Source organism: Salmo salar, chromosome ssa11 (assembly GCF_905237065.1).
Source record: "Salmo salar chromosome ssa11, Ssal_v3.1, whole genome shotgun sequence".
NCBI classification, from domain to species: domain Eukaryota; kingdom Metazoa; phylum Chordata; class Actinopteri; order Salmoniformes; family Salmonidae; genus Salmo; species Salmo salar.
Genome location: NC_059452.1, coordinates 7,274,172 through 7,300,888, shown reverse-complemented (window position 1 = coordinate 7,300,888; position 26,717 = coordinate 7,274,172).

Here is a 26,717-nt window from a genome sequence, read left to right as displayed (position 1 = left end):
CACATCCCATTCCTTCCTGACAGATTCTACTTGTACCAGTTACCAGTCTGTCCACAAGAGATTAACGGATATGCAACATGCTGAAAGCATGTCTCATACATGAAACTAACACGTTCTTAGCATGTTCACCCACCTCCCAGTGGAGTAGCATGTTGGGGAGGACATGGAAATACCCATAGAGAAAGGGCAAACATGTCAACAGGACATGTAACATGACATGTTCTCTCAGGGCAATAGCAGGTTCCATAGATCTCCTTCCATCTGACATGTGACGCTTGCCCTTTCTCTATAGGTGTTTCCATGTCCTCCCCAACATATAACATGTCCTAAGCATGTTCACCCTCTCACAGTGCAGTAGCATATTTTCCAGCCCTCACTCACAGTAATGTTTGACGATTGATTACTCCCATGATAAAGTCCTGGTGGTCACGCCAACACACACACACACATCCCGTTAATCACACGCACGATTGCACACACAGTTAATCCCCTGACACACAACCTTGTTTGCATGCCCGCGCCCTTTTCTGGTCCTAACCGCCCGTCTCTGTGATGCTATGCAGGAAACATCGCCATGACAACCCCTAAATCAGCCGGTCGTCCTCAGTCCTCATGGTCAATAAGTCATATTAGCTCCTCAGTGGCAGGCAGAGGTCATTATCCACACACTGTCAATAACCACTCCCTGGAGGTGTGGGAGAATAACTGTTCTGGAGTGGATATAGTGTAGCACCTTTCCATCACTACACTCTACATTTAAAGTCAGGGTATACAGAAAATGAGGAAGCATTTATTTGCTGTTTCCATTGGTATTTACAATGAAAATGAGGTTTAATCAATGTCTAACAACATGGTGCCAAATTACATTTCAGGTCAATGCTCAACATCTACTATTGGCCCCAAGGATTGATAACATCATGTCCAGTGTATTGAGAACTATATTTACCATTTCATCTTGTCATTTGGATGTAAATGTCTTGTCATTTCGGCACCTTAAAGTATCATTGTATCTCTAATATGACCATGAACAGCACATAGCAATGGCATTATGATAAAGGAACACTATAAAGGACACTGCATGCACAGTACACTACGTTCTTCCCATATTAATCCTGTCTTCCATACCATGAGGTTACCATGAATAATACCATTTATTTCAATCAAATTTATTTATCAAGCCCTTTTTACATCAGCCGATGTCACAAAGTGCTTGCTGTTTGGGGTTTTAGGCTGGGTTTCTGTACAGCACTTTGTGACATCAGCTGATGTAAGAAGGGCTTTATAAATAAATTTGATTGATTGATAATGTAGGGGAGAAGCATGTGTGTCCTCTACTGTCTGACAGTCTGTCTGATTTCCGCATGGATCACACCTGGAATTATTCAGCTAATCTAACAGCCACTTTAGTCATGCTGTGTTTCTGCTTGTTTTTGTATGTGAAATGTGTTTGTGTATGCATATTTTGTTTGTTTAAGTGCGAGTATTATATGTTTGTACATACGTGTTTCGTTTGAGTAAGCTTGTCTGCGTGTGTGCATACCGTATGTGTGACAATCCGTATCGCAGAGGTTCAGTGTTACACCGTGATTGAAATTGAAAGGCAATGTTCCCGTGTTAGCAGAGACAGCATTCACAGTAAATGCTGTATATGTCGGCTCAGTCTGAAATTACCTTCACATTTCTATTGTGCAATCAGCGATATGGATTGAGCCCTAAATTCATGTGGGTTTGTACATGTTTATGTTTCCATATGTAGTGTGTGTTGGCTGTCATGTTGACAGGGATTAGGTGATGCCTACCCCACAGGGATTACCTGGTCGGGCCGGATTAAAGTGTTTGTCTTTGATAAGGTTTGTAGTAGCAACCATAGAGGGAGAGGGACAGAGAGAAAAAAAGTGAGAGAAAGAGACAGAGAGAAAGGTAGATAGAGAGACTGCAGTCACTGGATTATTAGGCAACACAGAGGTTGTCTAGAGAAGGAGAGAGAAACAGAGAAAGAGAGAGATGAAAAATGCAAAACAGTGTCAAAAACAGAGGTAGATTAGAAGGAGGAGAAACACCTGTCCCATGTCAGGTTAATCCTCCTACGTGCAGCTCTATACACACACACACACCTCTCCTCTCTGCTATGTACATCTCTGCTACAAGTCTCCTTTAAAAAACGTATTCGGGATCGGTGTCCCATTCACGGGACGGTTGAGCTAATGTAGGCTAATGCGATTAGCATGAGCTTGTAAATAGCAAGAACATTTCCCAGGGCATCGACATATCTGATATTGGCAGAAATCTTAAATCCTTGTTAATCTAACTGCACTGTCCAATTTACAGTAGCTATTACAGTGAAAGAATACCATACTATTGTTTGAGGAGAGTGCACAATTTTGAACATGAACAATTATTAATAAACAAATTAAGCACATTTGGGCAGTCTTGATACAACATTTTGAACAGAATTGCAATGGTTCATTGGATTGGTCTAAAACTTTGCACATACACTACTGCCATCTAGTGACCAAAATCGAAAATGCACCTGGGCTGGAATAATACATTATGCTCTTTCTCTTGCATTTCAAAGATGGTGGTACACAAAAAACACAAATGAACATTAGTTTTTTTCTTTGTATTATCTTTTATCAGATCTATTGTGTTATATTCTCCTGCCTTCCATTCACATTTCCACAAACTTCAAAGTGTTTCCTTTCAAATGGCACCAAAAATATGCATATCCTTGCTTCAGGGCCTTCAGGCAGTTAGATTTGGGTATGTCATTTTAGGCGAAAATTGAAAAAAAGGGGCGGATCCTTAATTAAGATACCCAGTGCTACTCCACTTCAAAGTCAACTAGGCAGCGCAGCTAACTGATCAGCATATTAGCATGTAATTTGCGTAAGAAAAGTAGAATGGCATTAGCTTAGTGCCTAACTGGCTCTACCAAGCAACAGAGTGCCAGACGGAGCCGGGTGCCTGCAACTGACCCGTATTGGGAGCCGCAAGCATCTTGGGATAGATCCAAAATGGGGTCGCAGGGAAGCAGTGGCAGAGCCTGTGATGGAGGTCCAGAAGCACTCTGAATATCAAATGGAGAGCACATTAAAAGCTACATAAATAATGATCTCAGCATTTTAGTAGGAACACATACATACAGGTGGAGGTCTCTTTTGGCACCATTTAATGCAGCGGGAGGCGAAACATGGTGTGTGTGTTTGTGTGTGTGTGCGTGTCTGTGTGAGCGGGAAGCAAGGTATCTTCGGAATACTAATCCCCTCATCCTGCCTTTCTGGAAGACAACCAAATTCTTTGAAGTTTTCACATGAGCATTAGTGTGTGTGTATGTGGTTAGCGTTGCTAACAAGGCTCAACTTCGTCTCCGAGTCTAATATTTCCATGGCAACCGTGGGGAAGGGCCAGGCTTTCTGGGAGACAGCGATGGATGAAACCCAGTTTCTGGGGGCTGAGAATGAGGTACACTACATGACCAAAAGTATGTGGACAACTGCTTGTCGAACATCTATTGCAAAATTATTGGCATTAATATGTTGGTCCCCCCTTTGCTGCTATAACAGCCTCCACTTTCTGGGAAGGCTTTCCACTAGATGTTGGAACATTGCTGCGGGGACTTGCTTCCATTCAGCCATAAGAGCATTAGTGAGGTCGGGCATTGATGTTGGGCGATAAGGCCTGGCTCTCAGTTGGCGTTTCAATGAATCCCAGAGGTGTTCGATGGAGTTGAGGTCAGGGCTCTGTGCAGGCTAGTCAAGTTGTTCCACACTGATCTCAACAAACCATTTCTGTATGGACCGGGAGGACTATCAAAAAGAGAACAGCAAAAGGAGTACAGAAAAACATGCTGGTAGACTTGACTAACATACAAGACGAACTGGCACAGCGAGACAGGAAACACAGGGATAAATACACTGGGGAAATAAGTGACACCTGGAGGGGGTGGAAACAATAACGAGGACAGGTGAAACTAATCAGGGTGTGACACTGACAATTATCTTGGGTGCTATTGGATTTGGAAGGTGGCCCATGTGCTCCCTCTCCACAAATGGTAAAATCATTAATCAAATGGCAGCTTGGATACTTTCTAACTACTGTTTTTCTCTAGTGGTGTTAAGTCAGGTTTCCTTTATATTAAGAAAGGTGTCCCACAGGGATCGATTTTAGGTTCTGTACTCTTTACTGTCTATATAAACAATGTTGGTCGTTCTGCAATTTTTTGTACATACACCTGTATGCAGATGACACTGTTGTGTATGCATGGTTGACCAAGCTCTTTTTGGAGCTTCAGTATGCATTCATAGCTTTGCAGAAAGCCTTTGCTGAACTGAAAATGTATCTGAATTATGCATGTGTATATTGGATGATGCCCTCATTGATCGTGGCCCCAGTTATAAATATCTGGGCATCTGGATTGACAAAAAACTATTTAAAAAATAATGTTGATTAGTTAAGAAATAAAGATTTAAAATGGGCTTATTTTACAGGAACACCTTTCATTAAATAGCAGAAAACAAATAATTCAGTCGACATTCATACCGGTTATAGACTATGGGGATATTGTCTATATGAATGCAACTACCACTGTATTGAAGCCATTAGACGCAGTTTATCATAGCGCACTAAGCTTTATTACGGATGATAGATTCAGTACACATCACTGCATCAGATAGTATTCTGGCCTTCTTTGAAATTTCATACATCGATGCATTGCACTCTTTTTGTTTATAAAGCCTTCCTGGATAAACTTCCGGCGTACCTTACTTCATTGTTAACTTATAGACATACGAGACCCGGTCTCAGGGATGGCTAACTCTGGAGATTGCTTGTTACGTAAATATGCTTTAAAGTTTTTGTTTCACCCTTACTTGTGGAATAATCTCCAAAGCTCTCTAAAACTGATATAGAACCTTTTTACTGAAGAATATCTTTGTTTTTTAAGAATTACATGATATTAGTTATAACATTTCAACATTTTCTTTACGCGCCATGGCAAAATCTGTAGAACTGCGGAAATTAACTAAAAAAAACGAAATGTTTATCGCTGCTGTCAAGATGGGGACAGCAACAAAATGTCACTTAGGGCCCCCAAAAGGCTAAGGCCGGGTCTGATTGCATGTGTAGGTACAGTATGGATGTGGGTATGCAGACCCGTGAGTCACTGTAGCCCCTCAAGATGACTTCAGATTTTCTGTGGCCCCCACCCCCACCAAAGTGCCCATCCCTGGTCTACACGAATAGAAAAACAAACAGGTCTATTTGATCTTTATTGTGCGTCTGAAATGGAACCCTATTCCCTATATTTTAGTGCACTACTTTTGGGTCTGGTCTTAAGGAATAGGGCACTATTTCTGACTCAACATATGACCTACTGATGGAAAACAAAATAACAGTATTGATGTTCCCAGTGGTCAGTAGCCGGTCAGTGAGACAGTGTTTGTATTGTCTGGCATCTCTGTGTGTGAGAATGTTAATGGGGTTGTTCCAGGAGACAGGGGGAGAGAATGAGTTTGGGATGAGTCCCATTTGCAGCGCATCATTACTCTCTCACTCAGATAGTGATCTACAGTATAAATCTTTAAAGAGATCTTTAATGTCACGTAGATCACATCATTATGCTCTTTTTGTTTACAAAGCCCTGCTCCACAAGCTTCCAACTTACCTACCTTCACTGTTAAGATTAGTTATCAAACCCACTCACATGGTTGGTTCACTCTGGAGACTCCTTTGGTGTCTACAGATTTAGGTAAATCAGCCTTTAATCTCTCTTGCACCCTATGTTTAGAATAATCTGTAAAATATGTTTCAATTGGATGCTTTGGTGTCCCTAGGGCAATTCAGACAGCTGACACAGGATTTTTATAATGAAGAATGTGTTTGTTTTAATTGACTGTGTTTTGTTTCTTTTATTTATTTATTTTTGCATTGTTTTATTTAACCTTTATTTAACTTAATGTGGGTTTATCTATACCTATTGATGTGTTCGTTTTGTATTGTGCAGGGCTCATTTGCAAAAGAGACCTTAGTCTCAATATGATTTCCCTGTTGAAATAAAGGTAAATAAAACAATAATAATAAATACAACTGGCTCAGAGAGAGAACAGACCTAGAACAGACCGAGAACAACAAACCTAGGACATAAACACTACTAGAACATAAACGGTCCTAGAACATGAATAGAACTAGAACCTGAACATGTGATTCCTGTTAGAAAAAGGAATCGAGGCAGAACTATTGTACTAGAAGATAAACCTAGAACATAAAAACACACCTATGGACACACATGGACAAGCATCCATTATGTAGATGTGTGCTAATGAACTAAACACCACACAAATACTTTTCGACTGACAATTCATAAAGTAGGAAAGGAGGAGGTGCATGGGAGATTGATGATAGTAGGTGGACGCTTCTGAGGGAACAGTAGAAGGGGAAACAAGATGATGGAGTTGACAGTCGGTTGGATGATGTTGTAGGATATGTAATAGAAGAAGCAATAGGTGGCCGTGGCTGCATGGTGGGAGGAGGTACAGTAGAAGCAGAGCGTATTTCTCTAAAGCCTCAGCCAATGACCACATTTACATGAGCACAGTATTCCGGATAGTAGCTCATATCCCGCTTAAGGTATTATTTGGGAAAAGCTGTTTGCATGCAACTTTGATATCCCGCTCATGAGTATCCCTGTATCCATGAAATCCCTCATTGAAGTATGCCGTATGGGTTAAATGGGATAGTAAATTAAATATGGACACAGAATATTAACTCCTGCAGAATTCTGCATTTCTTGCAGTGAAATTATACAACAAATGTTAATTTTGTCTCTGGAACAGGAGTGGATGAATGTGATTTCTTTCAGCATCTCTTGAGATAATACGAATGCGCGTGTAATGTGTTATCTTTGACACTGCTATGCAAGCAGACAGTATTTCAACCACATAAAATATGCACCCAAGAACTGAAGTCGTATCAGAAATGTGTTTTGTTGTTTTCTCAGCTTTTCATTTCCCTGACATTTTGCACAGGACCAATCTTTCCACTGTTTTGGAGTGATTGCATTTTCTCCCCGGTCCCTAAATGAAACAGAAAACTTTACCGGTGTTAACTAGATTACTAATGCATTCATTCTATCGATGTAAGACATTATTCTGGTGAGCACTATTTTATTTAGTGTTCTGGGACGACAAGTTATGACAGAAGAGAAGTTACATGTATCAAACTATAGTTGACAAACAAATGGCCTACCAAATGTCGGAAATTACAAGCAGAAACTTGTCTAAATTAGGGGTGAAAAAAAGCCAGTATTAAACTATAGTAAATTAATTACAGTTTGCGAAATTATGATGGAATTATTATGGTGAATCGAACTGCACAGGAAGTGCACTTTTTGAAGTGATTTGTTTGATAATCAGATGAAAACATCCTCACACAACACCCATGATATGTGAAACTGAGCCTGTGCAGACCGCAAAAACAACATTAAACGGGACAAGATGTTTACATGCCACAGTATCCCATTTTAGACCAGCATATCCCAGGCATCTTATCTGGGTTTCTCATAACTGGGTTATTGTAAACGGGATATGATGTTTATATGCGTCAACTCAAAAACAGAATACTCGAGTATCCTGAATAATGTAAACGTGGTCAGTGAAGTTATTAGCTGCACAAATATCCTCTCCCCAAACTTTGAATCTCATTCAACATCAACTCTCAGCTCCCAAAATTTTTTTTAGATCACTCTACAAACGAAACAGGCACAGCAACACAACTGAAAGCCGTATTTCTTCCTCCTGTTTCTTCCATCTTGTTGTGAATAAACATAATTTCCCTTCATGTTTCTTTCTTATGCGTTCCCTCCTCCAATTTGCCACATCCTCAAGCATATGACTTGAATAACTAGAAAACAAATGATCGCTGAGAGAGAGAGAGAGAGAGAGAGAGAGAGAGAGAGAGAGAGAGAGAGAGAGAGAGAGAGAGAGAGAGAGAGAGAGAGAGAGAGAGAGAGAGAGAGAGAGAGAGAGAGAGAGAGAGAGAGAGAGAGAGAGAGAGAGGCTAATTGGGAACCCTTCATGGCTGAGTCCTCTGTCTTTGATCAGGTCCTCTGGTAAATATACCAGCATCCTCAGAGAGAGGAAAGGAGGGTGAGATAGAGAAAGAATGGAGAACAATATTTAAAAAGATGAAAAAGTGAAAGGTGGGGTGGGAAAGATATATTTAGAGCATATGCATGTTTAGAAAGTGCAGCAGTTAGCCTAGCGGTTAAGAGCATTGGGCCAGTAACTGAAAGGTCGCTGGGTCGAAAGGTCCGTTCTGAAAGGTCCGTTCTGCCCTTGAGAAAGGCAGTTAAGCCCCAATAACAACTGCTCCCCGGGCGCCGATGACGTTGTTTAAGGCAGCCCCCCTGGACCTCTCTAATTCAGGGGGGTTGGCTTAAACACATTTCAGTTCAATGCTTTCAGGTATGCAACTGACTAGGTAACCCCTTTCCCTTGTGTAAGAGTGAGGCATCTTGCCTCAATCAGTCAAATGTGGCTCAGTGGGACATCTGCCTTCGTTATCCTCCAAACAGCAACACTTCCATCATTACGGTGCCTCTGAGCTGCTTGTTTACCTTGTAATCATTGCTGTGCTATGAAGAGAGACAGATCAATAGATATGTACCAGCAGAAAGAAAGTCCTAACAGGAGATCAATGTTTCATCTGTGATACTACTACTATAATGGGCCAAGGATGGTTGGATTTTATTGCTCACTAATGAGGGTTCAGAGAAGGAGCAGCGAGATGTGGCGATGTTACTTATATACTGAACACAGCCTAGCCTACTCTCGAATGTTTAAAAAGACAAAAAGAACAGAGGAGATTAAGAATGGAAGTTACAGTAGTGTCTCTAATTCAATAAGAGATATGCAAAAGAAAACAAAAAACATGCTACTTACATACTGAACATAGCCTACTCTCTAATGTAGTGGCGTCTCTTGAATGAAATACATGTTCAAAAACCAAATCAGCGCTGGCTAAGTTAATGGTGTATGTGCTGGTTGGGTGTGAACATAGCAGAGGTTGGTGATATTATAAATATGTTACTCTCTCCACCTCCCAAAGACCTACTTAGTATTCACAATGAAAAACGGTCTCCCTTTGTGTATTCAGGGCCAGATAGCATCCAGGAAACCACAACAAGACATCAGTAACAACATGCACACACATACACACATCCTTTCTCTGCAAACCTGCCCATGTCAGCAGAGAGTTGTCAGTGTGAGATTGCTGGGGAAGGACAGAATGAGAGGGGGAGAAAAGGAGGAGAGGAAATGAGAGGTAGAGGGGTAGGGGGGACACTAGGGGCTCATCAGCTCTGTCTTTTACAGCAGGTAAGCAGTTTAAAACACACACACACCTTCCTCTGCTTTCTCTACCTCCTACATTTCAGCATACATTGGTGATAGCCTGAGACCAGTAAGCTCTTTGATCAATGCTGATTGTGATTCTTCCTATGTTTTCTAAATGGTATGAAGGATGCTTGCTCATGTCACCTGTTTCTTTATGCAGATGATTTGGCATAGACAACGAGTTATCTCTGCACCTCAGGGTACAGCTAGCAGGATAGGTACTCACAGCCAAAACAGCAGTTAAATACTTGTACACTAGATGTACAGTAGATGGCAACTTGAGCAACCTGGGGAAAAATGGCCGCTAAGGTACTAGGTAAGGTCACTGCCAAGACCAAGCTCTTGGCTAGGAATTCTAAGGTGTTGGACAAAGATTCAAAGAAAGTGCTAGCTTATGCGCTAATCCAATGTCGTTTTGACTATGCTAGCACTTCCTGGTTTGAAGGCTTAACTAATCTACTAAAAAGCAAGTTTCAGAGGGGTATACTAAATCAAATCAAGTCAAATTGTATTGGTCACATAGACATATTTAGCAGATGTTATTGCGGGTGTAGCGAAATGTTTGTGTTCCTCGCTCCAACAGTGCAGTAGTATCTAACAATTCACAACAATGGGGCCTCCCGAGTGGCGCAGTGGTCTAAGGCACTGCATCGCAGTGCTAGCTGTGCCACTAGAGATCATGGTTCACTAGAGTCCAGGCTCTGTCGCAGCTGGCCGCGACCGGGAGACCCATGAGGTGGCGCACAATTGGCCCAGCGTCGTCCGGGTTAGGGGAGGGTTTGGCTGGCAGGGATGTTCTTGTCCCATCGCACTCTAGCGACTCCTGTGACAGGCCGGACGCAATGCATGCTGACATGGTCGCCAGGTGTACGGTGTTTCCTCCGACACATTGATGCGGCTGGCTTCCGGGTTAAGTGGGCATTGTGTCAAGAAGCAGTGAGGCTTGGCTGGGATGTGTTTCGGAGGACGCACGGCTCTCGACCTTCGCCTCTCCCGAGTCCCTACGGGAGTTGAAGCAATGGGACAGGACTGTAACTACCATGAAAAAGGGGTAAAAGTAAAAAATATATATATTTTTAGAATAAAAATTCACAAGAGTACACACGTCCGCGACGTGGCTGGTTTTCCCTTTGTAGTCCTTGATTGTCTGTAGACCCTGCCACATACAAAATAGGATCAATGAGTTAGCCAACTAGCTGATAAACAACCAGAAATAACCACACATTTTCTGGTTCATTAACTCTTGGGGCTATGTGGGACGCTAGCGTGCCACCCGTGGTGCACCCTATCAACAGCAGGTGCATTTCAAGAGCGGCAAATTTGAAACCAAATAAATGTCAAAATTCAAATTTTTCAAACATACAACTATCTTACACCCTTTGAAAGATAAACATCTCCTTAATCTAACCACGTTGTCCGATTTCAAAAAGGTTTTACGGCGAAAGCATAAAGTTAGATTATGTTAGGAGAGTACATTGACAATAGCTGTGTGTAATGTTTTGTCAATTCAAAGACAGGCGTCACCAAAACCATAAAACCAGCTAAAATGATGCACTAACCTTTTACAATCTCCATCAGATGACACTCCTAGGACATTATGTTAGACAATGCATGCATTTTTAGTTCTATCAAGTTCATATTTATATCCAAAAACAGCGTTTTACTATGGCGTTGATGTTCAGGAAATCGTTTCCCTTCAATAACTGGCAGTCAAGTCAGCACCACAAATTAAATAATTAAAATTAGAAAACATTGGTAAAATTTATATTGTCATTTAAAGAATTATAGATTTACATCTCTTGAACGCAATCGACTTGCCAGATTTAAAAATAACCTTACTGGGAAATCACACTTTGCAATAATCTGAGCACTGCGCCCAGAAAAATACGCTTTGCGATACAGACAAACGGCCATGTTGGAGAGATCTAAAATCGAAAATACTATGTAAATAATCCATTACCTTTGATTCTCTTCATCAGATGTCACTTCCAGGAATTCCCAGGTCCATAACGAATGTAGTTTTGTTCAAAAAAGCTCATCATTTATGTCCAAAAAGCTCCGTGTTGTTAGCACATGATCTAAGCCCGCCGGACTTCACTTCATGAACGAGGGGAAAAAATATATTTACGTTCGTTCAAACATGTCAAACGTTGTATAGCATAAATCATTAGTGCCTTTTTTAACCAGAACATGAATAATATTCAAGGTGGACGAATGCATTCTCTTTTAAAACGTTTTGGAACGAGGGTACCCAACATGACCTCGCGCCAGAGTCTAATCGGCCATCACCGTTCCAAGTCTCTTGTTCGGTCAGATCTCATAGTAGAAGATTCAAAACACTTTGTAAAGGCTGGTGACATCTAGTGGAAGCAATAGGAAGTGCCAAAACATTAATCAGCCCCTGTGTGTTTCAATGGCATTGGCTTAAAGGTAATTCAACACATCAGGTATCCACTTCCTGTCAGAAAATGTCTCAGGGTTTTGCCTGCCAAATGAGTTCTGTTATACTCACAGACACCATTCAAACAGTTTTAGAAACTTTAGGGTGTTTTCTATCCATATATAATAAGTATATGCATATTCTAGTTACTGGGTAGGATTAGTAACCAGATTAAATCGGGTACTTTTTTTTATCCAGCCGTGAAAATACTGCCCCCTAGCCCCAAAAGGTTAAGAAAGCTAAACTCAGATATGTGTTTTTGGTTGTTAACTCAACTAGATCATTCCCATTTCAAGCTTATCTTTCTTAAAAATAAAAGTTACGTAAGAATATTTAGACAAGTTAGCTGGCTAACTCATTAAACCTGCTTCGTAGTATACCCCTCAGATAGCCCAGAACAAGCTGATTAGGGTGGTGTTGAATCTCATGTACTCATATTGGTAGGAGTCAGTTTTCAACTGGCTGCCAGTTGAGTCAAAGGTCATACAGACCAGGCTTAGTCTGGTCCATAGGATAATCCATGGGGCAGCTCCTAGGTATTTGTCTGACTACTTTCCCCATGTTAGAAATTCACACAACCACACTAGAGCTAGGATAGCTAATGTGTGTGAGTATAGACTCAGAAGCCTGACAGGGAATGGTATTTGTTTATATTCAGGAGCCTCTGAGTGGAATAGTCTGCCTCTGTCAAAACAATTCCCACTCTGAGTAGCTTTAAAAAGGAAGGTGAAATTCTGTTTAATGGATCGTGTGCCTCTGTGAGCAATCCCTCCCAGCCAATTGATGATGATAGTGTTCCTTTGTGTATAGTATGTATATGTTGTTGTGTTTTTATGTCATTATATAACAAAATTGACCTGCCATTTTAGCTTCTGTTTTTTTTTATCCTGCTTGTCATAATCTTTGTCGTCTGAAGAGGAGAACTCATCGGACCAATACGCAGCGGGTATATTGCTCATCTTTGTATTTATTGAAGGTAACACATTTAAACAAAATAACAATGATAACAGTCCAGTAAGGTGCACAGACTAAACCGGAAACAACCACCCACAAACACAAGTGAAAACAAACACACTTAAATATGGCCTCCAATCAGAGATAACAACAAACAGCTACCTCTGATTGGAGGTCATTGACAAACTAACATAGAAAAACTAGAAAACCACATAGAAATAGAAAACAGAATATAAACCAAAAACCCCGAAACACACTAAACAAACACCCCCTGCCACGCCCTGACCAAACTACAATAACAAATAACCCCTTATACTAGTCAGGACGTGACACTGCTACACATGCCAAATGCTATTGTGAACGAGGACTACAATGGAATTAAGTTGTTGATGTTTTTGTATTTTTCCTCTATGATTCTTAACCTCTATGGGCTAGGTGGGACGCTAGCGTCCCACCCGTGGTGCACTCCATCAACAGCAGGTGCATTTCAAGAGCGGCAAATTTGAATCCAAATAAATGTCAAAATTCAAATTTTTCAAACATACAACTATTTTACACCCTTTGAAAGATAAACATCTCCTTAATCTAACCACGTTTTACGATTTCAAAAAGGTTTTACGGCGAAAGCATAAATTTAGAGTATGTTAGGACAGTACATTTACAAGAGTTGTGTGTAATGTTTTGTCAATTCAAAGACAGGGTCACCAAAACCATAAAACCAGCTAAAATGATGCACTAACCTTTTACAATCTCCATCAGATGACACTCCTAGGACATTATGTTAGACAATGCATGCATTTTTAGTTCTATCAAGTTCATATTTATATCCAAAAACAGCGTTTTACTATGGCATTGATGTTGAGGAAATCGTTTCCCTCCAATAACCGGCAGTCAAGTCAACACCACAAATTAAATAATTAAAATTAGAAAACATTGGTAAAATATTATATTGTCATTTAAAGAATTATAGATTTACATCTCTTGAACGCAATCAACTTGCCAGATTTAAAAATAACCTTACTGGGAAATCACACTTTGCAATAATCTGAGCACTGCGCCCAGAAAAATACGCGTTGCGATACAGACTAGACGTCATGTTGGGGAGATCTAAAATCGAAAATACTATGTAAATAATCCATTACCTTTGATTCTCTTCATCAGATGTCACTTCCAGGTATCACAGGTCCATAACGAATGTAGTTTTGTTCAAAAAAGCTCATCATTTATGTCCAAAAATCTCCGTCTTGTTAGCACATGATCTAAGCCAGCCGGACTTCTCGTCATGAACGAGGGGAAAAAATATATTTACGTTCGTTCAAACATGTCAAACGTTGTATAGCATAAATCATTAGGGCCTTTTTTAACCAGAACATGAATAATATTCAAGGTGGACGAATGCATACTCTTTTATAACGTATTGGAACGAGGGTACCCAACATGAACTCGCGCGCCAGGTGTCTAATGGGCCATCATCGTTCCATGGCTCTTGTTCGGTCAGATCTCCCTCCAGAAGACTCAAAACACTTTGTAAAGGCTGGTGACATCTAGTGGAAGCAATAGGAAGTCCCAAAATATTCCTCAGCCCCTGTGTTTTTCAATGGGATAGGTTTAAAGGTAATACAACACATCAGGTATCCACTTCCTGTCAGAAAATGTCTCAGGGTTTTGCCTGCCAAATGAGTTCTGTTATACTCACAGACACCATTCAAACAGTTTTAGAAACTTTAGAGTGTTTTCTATCCATATATAATAAGTATATGCATATTCTAGTTACTGGGTAGGATTAGTAACCAGATTAAATCGGGTACATTTTTTTTATCCAGCCGTGCAAATACTGCCCCCTAGCCCTAACAGGTTAATCAAGTGCATAATTTTGTATGTGTACCTTGTTTTAAATGATAAAATAAACTAAACGAAACACCACACCGTGAACCCACAACCTAGGACGAGTGGGGTGCTAGACAGATACAGTGTTTCACACACAGAGCCTTTGGAAAGTATTCAGTCCCCTTGACTTTTCTCACATTTTGTTAAGTTACAGCCTTCTTCTAAAATTGTTTCAATTTTTTGTTTTTTCTTTATCAATCAACACACAATACCCCATACTGATAATGAAAGAACAGTTTTTTTTTTTTTTTTTACATTTTTGCTAATTTATAGAACGTTTTTAACTGAAATATCACATTTACATAAGTATTCAGACCCTTTACTCAGTACTTTGTTGAAGCACCTTTGGCAGCCATTCCAGCATCAGTTCTTTTTGAGTAGGACGCTACAAGCTTGGCACACCTGTATTTGGGGAGTTTCTCCCATTCTTCTCTGCAGATCCTTTCCAGCTATGTCAGGATATATGGTGAGAGTTGCACAGCTATTTTCAGGTCTCTCCAGTGATGTTCAATTGGGTTCAAGTCTGGAATCTGGCTGGGCCACTCAACGACATTGAAACTTGTCGGGGAAACCACTCAATCATTGTCTTGGCTGTTTGCACAAGGTCTTTGTCCTGTTGGAAGGTGAACTTTCGCCCCCAGTCGGAGGTCCTGAGCTATCTGAAGCAGGTTTTCATCATGGATCTTTCTGTACTTTGCTCCGTTCATCTTTGCCTCGATCCTGACTAGTCTCACAGTCCCTGCCACTGAAAAACCTCCCCACAGCATGATGCTGCCACCAACATACTTCACTGTAGGGATGGTGCAAGGTTTCCTCCAGACATGATGCTTGGCATTCAGGCCAAAGAGTTCAACCCTGTTTTCATCAGACTAGAGAATATTGAGTCTTCAGGCACCTTTTGGCAAACTCCAAGCGGGCTGTCATGTTCCTTTTACTGAGGTATGGCTTCCGTCTGGCCACTCGACCATAAAGGCCTGATTGGTGTGCAGAGATAGTTGTCCTTCTGGAAGGTTCTCCCATCTCCACAGAGGAACTATGGAGCTCTGTCAGAGTGACCATCAGGTTTTTGGTCACCTCCCTGACCAAGGCCCTTCTCCCCTGATTGCTCAGTTTGGCCGGGCAGCCAGCTCTAGGAAGAGTCTTGGTGGTTCCAAACGTCTTCCATTTCAGAATGATGGAGGACACTGTGTTCTTGGGGACCTTCAATGCCGCAGACATTTTTTGTTACCCATCCGCAGATCTGTGCCTCAACACTGTCTCGGAGCTCTACGGACAATTCCTTCAACCCCATGGCCTGGTTTTTGCTCTGACATGCACTGCCAACTGTGGGACCTTATATAGACAGGTGTGTGCCTTTCTAAATCATGTCCAATCAGTTGAATTTACCACAGGTGGACTCCAATCATGTTCTAGAAACATCTCAAGCATGATCAACAGAAACAGGATGCACCTGAGCTCAATTTCGGGTCTCATAGCAAATGAAAATTAGTATTGAGAGTAGATTTCTTCAGGGATTAAAAAAAAATCTATTTTAAAATAAGGCAGTAATTTAACAAAATGTGGAAAAACTCAAGTCTCAATACTTTCCGCGGGCATTGTACATTTCCCAAACACTCCTATACTGTCAGACTTGCAGATATTCCAAACTGACCATCTCGTAAATTGACAGGCAAATCAACAAAAGATTGATATAAAACATATAATTGAAAAATCCTCTAAAAACACAAAAAGCTAATAAAGTCCATAATCCAACATAAATTCAATAAGTCCAATGGACACAGGTGGCTCTGAACTTTTCCATGTATATTTTCCAACAAAACAGTGTGGAATATAGGAGAAGAGAGGACATAAATTCCTATTATTTCAGCCTAAATGTATTTTTTATTTTTTTAAACGAGGCAAGTCAGTTAAGAACAAGTTCTTATTTACAATGACGGCCTACCCCGGATGCCACCTGTAGGTTTGGCACCTGTAGGTTTGGCACCTGTAGCTTTGGCCACCCCTCCAACCACACCCATACCTGCATCCTTAACCCTCATACTACCAACATATTTTATATACATGGTTTAGGACTAGAACTAGGGTCATTTTGACCCCAAGAAGAAACTATTGGAAAAGCAACAATCATAGCAAAATATCGACTCAATTCTTAGCAAAACATCATTACATCATTATCATGTAAATAATGTTATTTGAATTAAACGATAACCAAATCAGTTATTTTTGCAAAATGACAATTAGCATATTCACATTATTACTAAAATGCTGATTTATCATTATTTGATTGTAGTATAATTTCGTTTTTAGAATGTTGAAGTACACTAAACAAAAATATAAATGCAACATGCAACAATTACAAAGATTTTACTGAGTTACCGTTCATATAAGAAAATGTGTCAATATAAATACATTCATTAGGCCCTAATCTATAGATTTCACATGACTGGGAAAACAGATATGCATCTGTTGGTCACAGAAACCTTTTTTTAAAAAGGTAGGGGTGTGGATCAGTCAGTATCTGGTATGACCACCATTTGCCTCATGCAGTGTGGCACCTCCTTTGCATAGAATATTCTGGGCGGTTGATTGTGGCTTGTGGAATGTTGTCCCACTCCTCTTCAATGGCTGTGCAAAGTTACTGGATATTGGTGGGAACTAGAATACTCTGTTGCACACGTTGATCCAAAGCATCCCAAACATGCTCAATGGGCGACATGTCTGATGTGTATGCAGGCCATGGAAGAACTGGGACATTTTCAGCTTCCAGTAATTGTGTACAGATCCTTGCGACATCATGCTGAAACATGAGGTGATGGCGGATAATGAATGGCACAACAATGGGCCTCAGGATCTTGTCACGGTATCTCTGTGCATTCAAATTGCCATCAATAAAATGCAATTGTGTTCATTGTCCATAGCTTATGCCTGCCGAAACCATAACCCCACCGCCACCATGGGGCACTCAGCAAACCGCTCGCCCACACAACACCATACACGCTGTCTGATATCTTCCCGGTACAGTTGAAACCAGGATTGATCCGTGAAGAGCACACATCTCCAGCGTACCAGTGGCCATCGAAGATGAGCATTTTTCCCACTGAAGTCAGTTACGACACCAAACTGAAGTCAGGTCAAGACCCTGGTGAGGACGACGAGCACGCAGATGAGCTTCCCTGAGACAGCTTCTGACAGCTTGTGCAAAAAGTCTTCAGTTTTGCAAACCCACAGTTTCATCAGCTGTCTGGGTGGCTGGTCTCAGACGATCCCGCAGTTGAAGAAGCTGGATGTGGAGGGACTGACATGATTACAATTGGTCTGTGGTTGTGAGGCCGGTTGAACGTACTGCCAAATTCTTTAAAACAACGTTGGTAGAGAAATTAACATTAAATTATCTGGCTACAGCTCTGGTGGACATTCCTGCCATCAGTGTGCCAATTGCACGCTCCCTCAAAACTTGAGACATCTGTGGCATTGTGTTGTGACAAAACTGCACCTTCTAGTGGCATTTTATTGTTGCCAGCACAATGTGAACCAGTGAAATGATCATGCTGTTTAATCAGCTTCTTGATATACCACACCTTTCAGGTGGATGGATTCTCTTGGCAATGGAGAAATGCTCATAACAGGGATGTAAGCAAACAACATTTTAGAGAAATAAAAGTGGTTGTACACCAACATGTGGAATATTCTTAAATTGACATAAATTGATTAATTCATTGATCCTGAGAGACAATGACCAACAATATGGCGTAAGTTTCTTTATTTACTTACCCCACAGCCGGCATTAGCATCGCTGCTAGTGAAACAATGAGAGTGGTAGGGCCTATGGCATGATACTTCAAAATGCATGGTCAAATCCTTAATGTCACTGTAAATCAAATGTTAGACCGACCCAAATACCATAACAATTTGCACATATTTAATATTGTAGGATATTATAGGAATTCTGGTATTTCTGTAACATTTCCTGTAGAATACACAGTTTTAGGATTATACACATGAATATAGCACAATGTGTAAATTCAGAGGGTAGAGGTTTTTTGTATTGCAGTTATATCAAGTATTCATAACACTGACAGACTTCTATGAGCTGTTTTGACTGCAACTTAGCATATTCAGTATGTAAGGTAATTAGGATTTTGAACACGTTCATACCTATCTATAACCGGTTATAACCATACGTATAACCAAGGTGCTCCATTTCTGCAGGTAATCTGTCTATCTGGTCAAAATCACCCTCCAATGATATGCATAACTTAATATTATGTATCCAGAGAAAACTGGATTCAAATAATTACTTTTTTAGAAAAACGACTTTTTGGAGAATACATACCAATCCAGCTCTGAGTAGATTCAGAGCGAATCAAAATTCTGTATCGCAGTTCTATTCTATTTATACCGGTGGCAGACTTTGTATACCTTTGGCATAATTTTATATGCAAGAGGGGTAAAAGTAAAAAATATATATATTTTCCTTTATTTTGACTATTTTCTACATTGTAGAATAATAGTGAAGACAACACAACTTTGAAATCACACATATGAAATCATGTTGGAATGAAAATATTTTATATTTGAGATTCTTCAAAGTGTATTTTATTTATTTCACCTTTATTTAACCAGGTAGGCCAGTTGAGAACAAGTTCTCATTTACAACTGCGACCTGGCCAAGATAAAGCAAAGCAGTGCGACAAAAACAACAGAGTTATACATGGGATAAACAATCGTACAGTCAATAACACAATATAAAAATCTGTATACAGTGTGTGCAAATGAGTTAAGGAGGTAAGGCAATAAATAGGCCAATAGCGGTGAAGTAATTACAATTTAGCAATTTAAATTGGAGTGATATACGTGCAGATGAGGATGTGCAAGTAGAAATACTGGTGTGCAAAAGAGCAGAAAAACAAAAACAAATATGGGGATGAGGTAGGTAGTTGGTTGGATGGGCTATTTACAGATGGGCTGTGTACAGCTGCAGCGATCGGAAAGCTGCTCTGACAGCTGATGCTTAAAGTTAGTGAGGGAGATATAAGTCTCCAACTTCAGTGATTTTTGCAATTCGTTCCAGTCACTGGCAGCAGAGAACTGGAAGGAAAGGCGGCCAAAGCAGGTGTTGGCTTTGGGGATGACCAGTGAAATATACCTGCTGGAGCGCGTGCTACGGTTGGGTGTTGCTATGGTGACCAGTGAGCTGAGATAAGGCAGAGCTTTACCTAGCAAATACTTATAGATGACCTGGAGCCAAAGTATACACCCTTTGCCTTGATGACAGCTTTGCACACACTTTCTTTTGTGCCTTTACTTAACTAGGCAAGTCAGTTAAGAACAAATTCTTATTTTCAATGACGGCCTAGGAACATTGGGTTAATTTCCTTCTTCAGGGGCCGAACGACAGATTTTTACCTTGTCAGCTCGGGGATTCGATCTTGCAACCTTTCAGTTACTAGTCCAACGTTCTAACCACTAGGTTACCTGCTGCCCCCTTTTGGCATCCTCTCAACCAGCATCATGGGGTAGTCACCTGGAATGCAATTAAATTAACAGGTGTGCCTTCTTAAAAATGAATTTGTGGATTTTTTTTCCTTCTTAATGCGTTTGCGCCAATCAGTTGTGTTGTGACAAGGTAGGGGTGGTATACAGAATATAGCCATATTTGGTAAAAGACCAAGTTCATATTATGTCAAGAACAGATCAAATAAGCAAAGAGAAACGACAGTCCATCATTACTTTAAGACATGGAAGTCAGTCAGTGCGCAAAATTTCAAGAACTTTGAAAGTTTCTTCAAGTGCAGTTCGCAAAAACCATCAAGTGCTATGATGAAACTGGCTTTCGTGAGGACCGCCACAGGAAAGGATAACCCAGAGTTACCCCTGTTGCAGAGGATAAGTTCATTAGAGTTACCAGCATCAGAAATTGCAGCCCAAATAAATGCTTCAGAGTTCAAGTAACAGACACATCTCAACATCAACTGTTCAGAGGAGACTGCGTGAATCAGGCCATCATAGATGAATTGCTGCAAAGAAACCACTACTAAAGATCATCAATAAGAAGAAGAGACTTGCTTGGGTCAAGAAACACAAGCAATGAATATTAGACCGGTGGAAATCTGTCCTTTGGTCTGATGAGTCCAAATTTGAGATTTTTGGTTCCAACCGCCGTGTCTTTGTGAGAAGCAGAGTAGGTGAACGGATGATCTCTCCACGTGTGGTTCCCACCATGAAGCATGGAGGGGGAGGTGTGATGGGAGGAGGTGTGATGTGTGGGGGTGCTTAGCTGGTGACACTGTCAGTGATTTATTTAGAATTCAAGGTATACTTAACCAGCATGGCTACCACAGCATTCTGCAGCGATACACCATCCCATCTGGTTTGCGCTTAGTGGGATTATCATTTGGTTTTCAACAGGACAATGACCTAACATACCTCCAGGCTGTGTAAGGGCTATTTGACCAAGAAGGAGAGTGATGGAGTGCTGTTTCAGATGACCTGTTCTCCACAATCACCCGACCTCAACCCAATTGAGATGTTTTGGGATGAGTTGGACCGCGGAGTGAACGGGGGGGCTACTTTGAAGAATCTAAAACATTTTTGGGTTACTACAGGATTTCATATGTGTTATTTCATAGTTTTGATGTCTTCACTGTTATTCTACGGTGTAGAAAATAGAATAAATAAAGAAAAACCCTTGAATGAGTAGGTGTGTCCAAACTTTTGACTGGTATTGTATATCTCTGCAGATGATCTGTCTATCTGGTTAAAATCACTGATACCGGTCCCCCCCAGCCTCTGGTGGTATGTTTGGATAACTTGTTATTTTGTATAGAGAAACCTGCATTCAAATAAAGGTCTCATCTATCAAATTACTATAGACGGAATTAGGTGATTTTTGCTTGAAAAAAAAAAAAATCATCCATATTGATACAGAAACATGATTTAGATTTACTAAGAACAATTTTTAAAAAATTAAGAATTGAACAAACCTTTGGGATATGATTTAAAAAAATGGCCCTGGGATCAAAACGACCCCAGTCGGTAGTATGAAGGTTAAACGTTTACTGCTCAATAGGAATTTATCATCACAATACAGTGTGTTAAGATAGTCTTGATCAAGTACATTCACTAACACATTATTTTTTATAATTTCGTCCTCATGGCCCTCTCACACATCCGGCCGAGCGTTCCGATGGCCTCATGCTGTCATCCCACTTCTAACACCCATTTGGTGAGAATTGTAACGTGGCTCATATAGTAAGATTTATTTTAGTATGGGGCAATATTTCATAAAATATTCACTTTAAGCTTTCATGGTAACACATGTTACAAGAGGAAACAATCCATGTCTCCTACTCTTTACACTGAAAAAAACAACTCTACGTTAAACTGAACCCATTGAATTAATCCGTTTGACTTTAACAATGATTGAATCTGTTATTGGCGCTCCTCAGAGAGGCTCAGTGAGAGGTTCCTATTTGAAATGAATCTACAGCCTCCCTCACTGACGGGGGATTAACGAACTGAGGAGATGAGTATTGAGGATACCATGACAGTCTATTCTTCTCCAACAACCTGAAATAGACCTTCTGTGTGACTATCTTCTACCTAACAATGGGAGACTCCCTACAGGGATGGAGCGCAGCAGGGAGGTTTGAACACAAAAGATGGATGAACTAACCAATAATAAAATGTCTATTCTGTCTCTATACTTACATTTATGCTTATCTTAAAGTCATAAAAGCTTGAAAGAACAACTATTTCTCCCGTCGAGAGGTGCCATTCAGCTTTTCAGAACCCACGTTCAAAATGATACACTTTCACCTCGGAAACGATGGAGCTCGAAAGATAGAGAGAAAATGGTGGGCGGGTGGGTGGGTGGAGGGAGGGACAGTGGGATGTGGAGACGAAGGGACATAGAGGTGGAGAAAGATTAATTATGGGTGCGAGTGCCGTCTGCCGTTGCCCCATTCACCAGCGAGAGCCTTCCTGCTTACTGTCATGGCTACAATGGAATTCTCCCATGGGCGCAAATGGAATCCTTGCTGCTACTTCTCGGAAAACCAACAATGATTGCTGCATCGTTATCAGAACAGTGAAATTTCTCGTCCAAGCCTCCCTCTTTTCAATTATGATATGATTCAAATGCATTTCCAGACTGGGCTTCTCAAAGGCTCATATTCAACAGAGAACAGTTGGGCCCAAGCCTTTATCATTTAAGGCAAACTCAAGACATTCCTATTAAAGAGAAAAATCCTAAGAAATGGTTAGAAACCACCTATGACACTTTAGGCCGAATTTCTCCGTGGTAATTTGGTAGCAACATTGTTCATCTGTATTGTTATATAAATGTCATTCCTAGATGAACAGCGTGAAAAGTATTGAAATGAGACAGAAACTGGTGAAATTGTAGAATTACAGAACCGCTCTCCAACAGTTGTGATTCTGTTCCAAAAGTCTGCCCACTGACAACCAGTCCCCAGCTATCATATCCCTCTATTCATCCCTCTATCCCTCTTTTCATCCCTCCGTATCCCTCTCTTAATCCGCAGATAACAGGATTCCCAATGATTACAGGCCTTAATGATTTTCTAATCTCCCATGCTCGACAGGGGATGGAAAATTTGCCAATTTTGCTCTTTGCCAAATCCTCCCAATCCATTCACGGAATGCGCTTTTTAGCTTTTGTGTTTAATATGATTTTTGTTTGGGTTGACATGGTGACCAAGAGCATCATCTAAAAGGTCAGCTATTGTAATGGAAGGGATGAGATATCTCATGAAGTCTTGGTCATGACAAGAGTTTAAATGTCACAGCTTGAGTGCGTGTGTGGGGGGTTGGGGGCTGTGTGTGTGTGTGTGTGTGTGTGTGTGTGTGTGTGCATGCTTGCATGCTTGCATGCCTACTCGTGTGCGTCTGTGTTTGTGAGATCCACTGCTGACTACACACACATCCTTAGCAGACATCTGCATGGCCTCAGCTGAGTCACGCATGGCAGGACAATCGAGTTCAGACATAATCTTAAAACTTTCAAACAGAACCAAATCCTTTCCCTGTGCCTCTGGGGCATTCTGTTCAAACTATTTCTGACAAACGACATTTGTTTGGCCCAGCTAGCCAACCACTTACATGAAAGCAAAAAAGACATATAACATGTCACATCGTACGTTTAAGATGTGCATTAGAGCCCCAGTGACATCACCAGTCTCCTCATTATCCTACATCTCCACCCAGGGCAGGACCATCTGTCTCCATGGTCACCCAGAGGGCGAGGACAGAAGCAGGACAGGACCCATTTAGAGCCCCTAGCTTTGGACCACAGAGCCAAGAATAGCACAGGGAGAGAGGTGGAGAGAAACACAGAGAGGGGAGGGGGGGGGGGGGGGTTAGGATTGAATGAGGTCAACACATCATATACTGCATTACCATGGTTTTTGAAAGAGAAGGAGAGGAGGAAAAGAGAACAAGAGGGAGAGAATGAGTGAGCATTGTACCAGATACAGTGGAGAAGCATTCACTGCACTACTTCCATAATTTATAGAACTGAAATTCACAACCTCACACCAATCAACAATGACAAACCACCGGGGTCTAACAACTTGGATGGAAAATTGCTGAGGATAATAGCGGAGGATATTGCCACTCCATATCTTCAATTTAAGGCAACTAGAAGGTGTGTGCCCTCAGGCCTGGAGGGAAGCAAAAGTCATTCACCTACCTAAGAATAGTAAAGCCCCCTTTACTGGCTCAAATAGCCGCCCAAGCCTGTTACCAACCCTTTGTAAACTTTTTTTTATTAAAATGTATTTTTACAGTAAACAAATTGACAAGACACTTATAGGGAAGGACATTCAACAATCACAGCACAAATGACTGATGATTGGCTGAGATAAATTGATGATAAAAAAATTGTGGGGGCTGTTTTGTTAGACTTCAGTGCGGCTTTTGACATTATCGATCATAGTCTGTTGCTGGAAAAACATGTGTTAATGCTTTATACCCCCTGCTATATTGTGGATAAAGAGTTACCTGTCTAACAGAACACAGAGGGTGTTCTTTAATGGAAGCATCTCCAACAAAATCCAGGTAGAATCAGGAATTCCCCAGGGCAGCTGTCTAGGCCACTTACTTTTTCAATCTTTACTAACAACATGCCACTGGCCAGTGTGTCTATGTATGTGGATGACTCAACACTATACACGTCAGATACCACAGCGACTGAAATAACTGCAACACTTAACAAAGAGCTGCAGTTAGTTTCAGAATGGATGGCAAGGAATAAGTTAGTCCTAAATATTTCAAAACTAAAGCATTGTATTTGGTATAAATCATTCACTAAATCCTAAACCTCAACTAAATCTTGTAATGAATAATGTGGAAATTGAGCAAGTTTAAGAGGCTAAACTGCTTGGAGTAATCCTGGTTTGTAAACTGTCATGGTCAACACATATTGATACAACAGTAGCTAGGATGGGGAAAAGTCTGTCCATAATAAAGCACTGCTTTGCATTCTTAACAGCACTATCAACAAGGCAGGTCCTACAGGCCCTAGTTTTAACACACCTGGACTACTGTTCAGTCGTGTGGTCAGCTGCCACAAAGAGGGACCTAGGAAAATTGCAATTGGCTCAGAACAGGGAAGCACGGCTGGTCCTTGGATGGACAGTGGCTTGCGAAAGTATTCACCCCCCTTGGCATTTTTCCTATTTTGTTGCCTTATAACCTGGAATTAAAATAGATTTTTGGGGTGTTCGTATCATTTGATTTACATAACATGTTTACCACTTTGAAGATGCAAACATGTTTTTATTGTGAAACAAACAAGAAATAAGAAAAAAAAGAACACTTGAGCATGCATAACTATTCACCCCCCAAAGTCTATACTTTGTAGAGCCACCTTTTGTAGTATTTACAGCAGCAAGTCTCTTGGGGGTATGTCTCTATTTGCTTGGCACATCTAGCCACTGGGATTTTTGCCCAATCTTCAATGCAAAACTGCTCCACCTCCTTCAAGTTGGATGGGTTCCACTAGTGTACAGATTCTCAAATGGATTGAGGTCTGGGCTTTGACTAGACCATTCCAAGACATTTAAATGTTTCCCCTTAAACCACTCGAGTGTTGCTTTAGCAGTATGCTTAGGGTCATTGTCCTGCTGGAAGGTAAACCTCCATCCCAGTCTCAAATCTCTGGAAGACTGAAACAGTTTTCCCTCAAGAATTTCTCTCTATTTAGCGCATTCCATCATTCCATCAATTCTGACCAGTTTCCCAGTCCCTGCCAATGAAAAACATCCCCACAGCATGATGCTGCCACCACCATGCTTCACTGTGGGGATGGTGTCCTCGGGGTGATGAGAGGTATTGGGTTTGCACAAGACATAGCGTTTCCTTGATGGCCAAAAAGCTCAATTTTAGTCTCATCTGACCAGAGTACCTTCTTCCATATGTTTGGGGAGTCCCCCACATGCCTTTTGGCGAACACCAAACCTGTTTTCTTATTTTTTTCTTTAAGCAATGGCTTTTTTCTGGCCACTCTTCCATGTAGCCCAGCTCTGTGGAGTGTACGGCTTAAAGTGGTCCTATGGACAGATACTCCAATCTCCGCTGTGGAGCTTTGCAGCTTCTTCAGGGTTATCTTTGGTCTCTTTGTTGCATCTCTGATTAATGCCCTCCTTGCCTGGTCCATTAGTTTTGGTTGGCAGCCCTCTCTTGGCAGGTTTGCTGTGGTGCCATATCCTTTCAATTTTTTTATTATGGATTTAATAGTGCTAAATATACACGCACCACTTTTCCGAATTTTTTTAAAATTTCACTTCCCAATTTGGACTATTTTGTGTATGTCCATTACATGAAATCCAAATAAAATCAATTTAACCTGTTTAGGATAGGGGGCAGTATTTTCACGTCCGGATAAAAAACGTACCTGATTTAATCTGGTTATTACTCCTGCCCAGAAACTAGAATATTCATATAATTGTTTGATTTGGATAGAAAACACCCTAAAGTTTCTAAAACTGTTTGAATGGTGTCTGTGAGTATAACAGAACTCATAT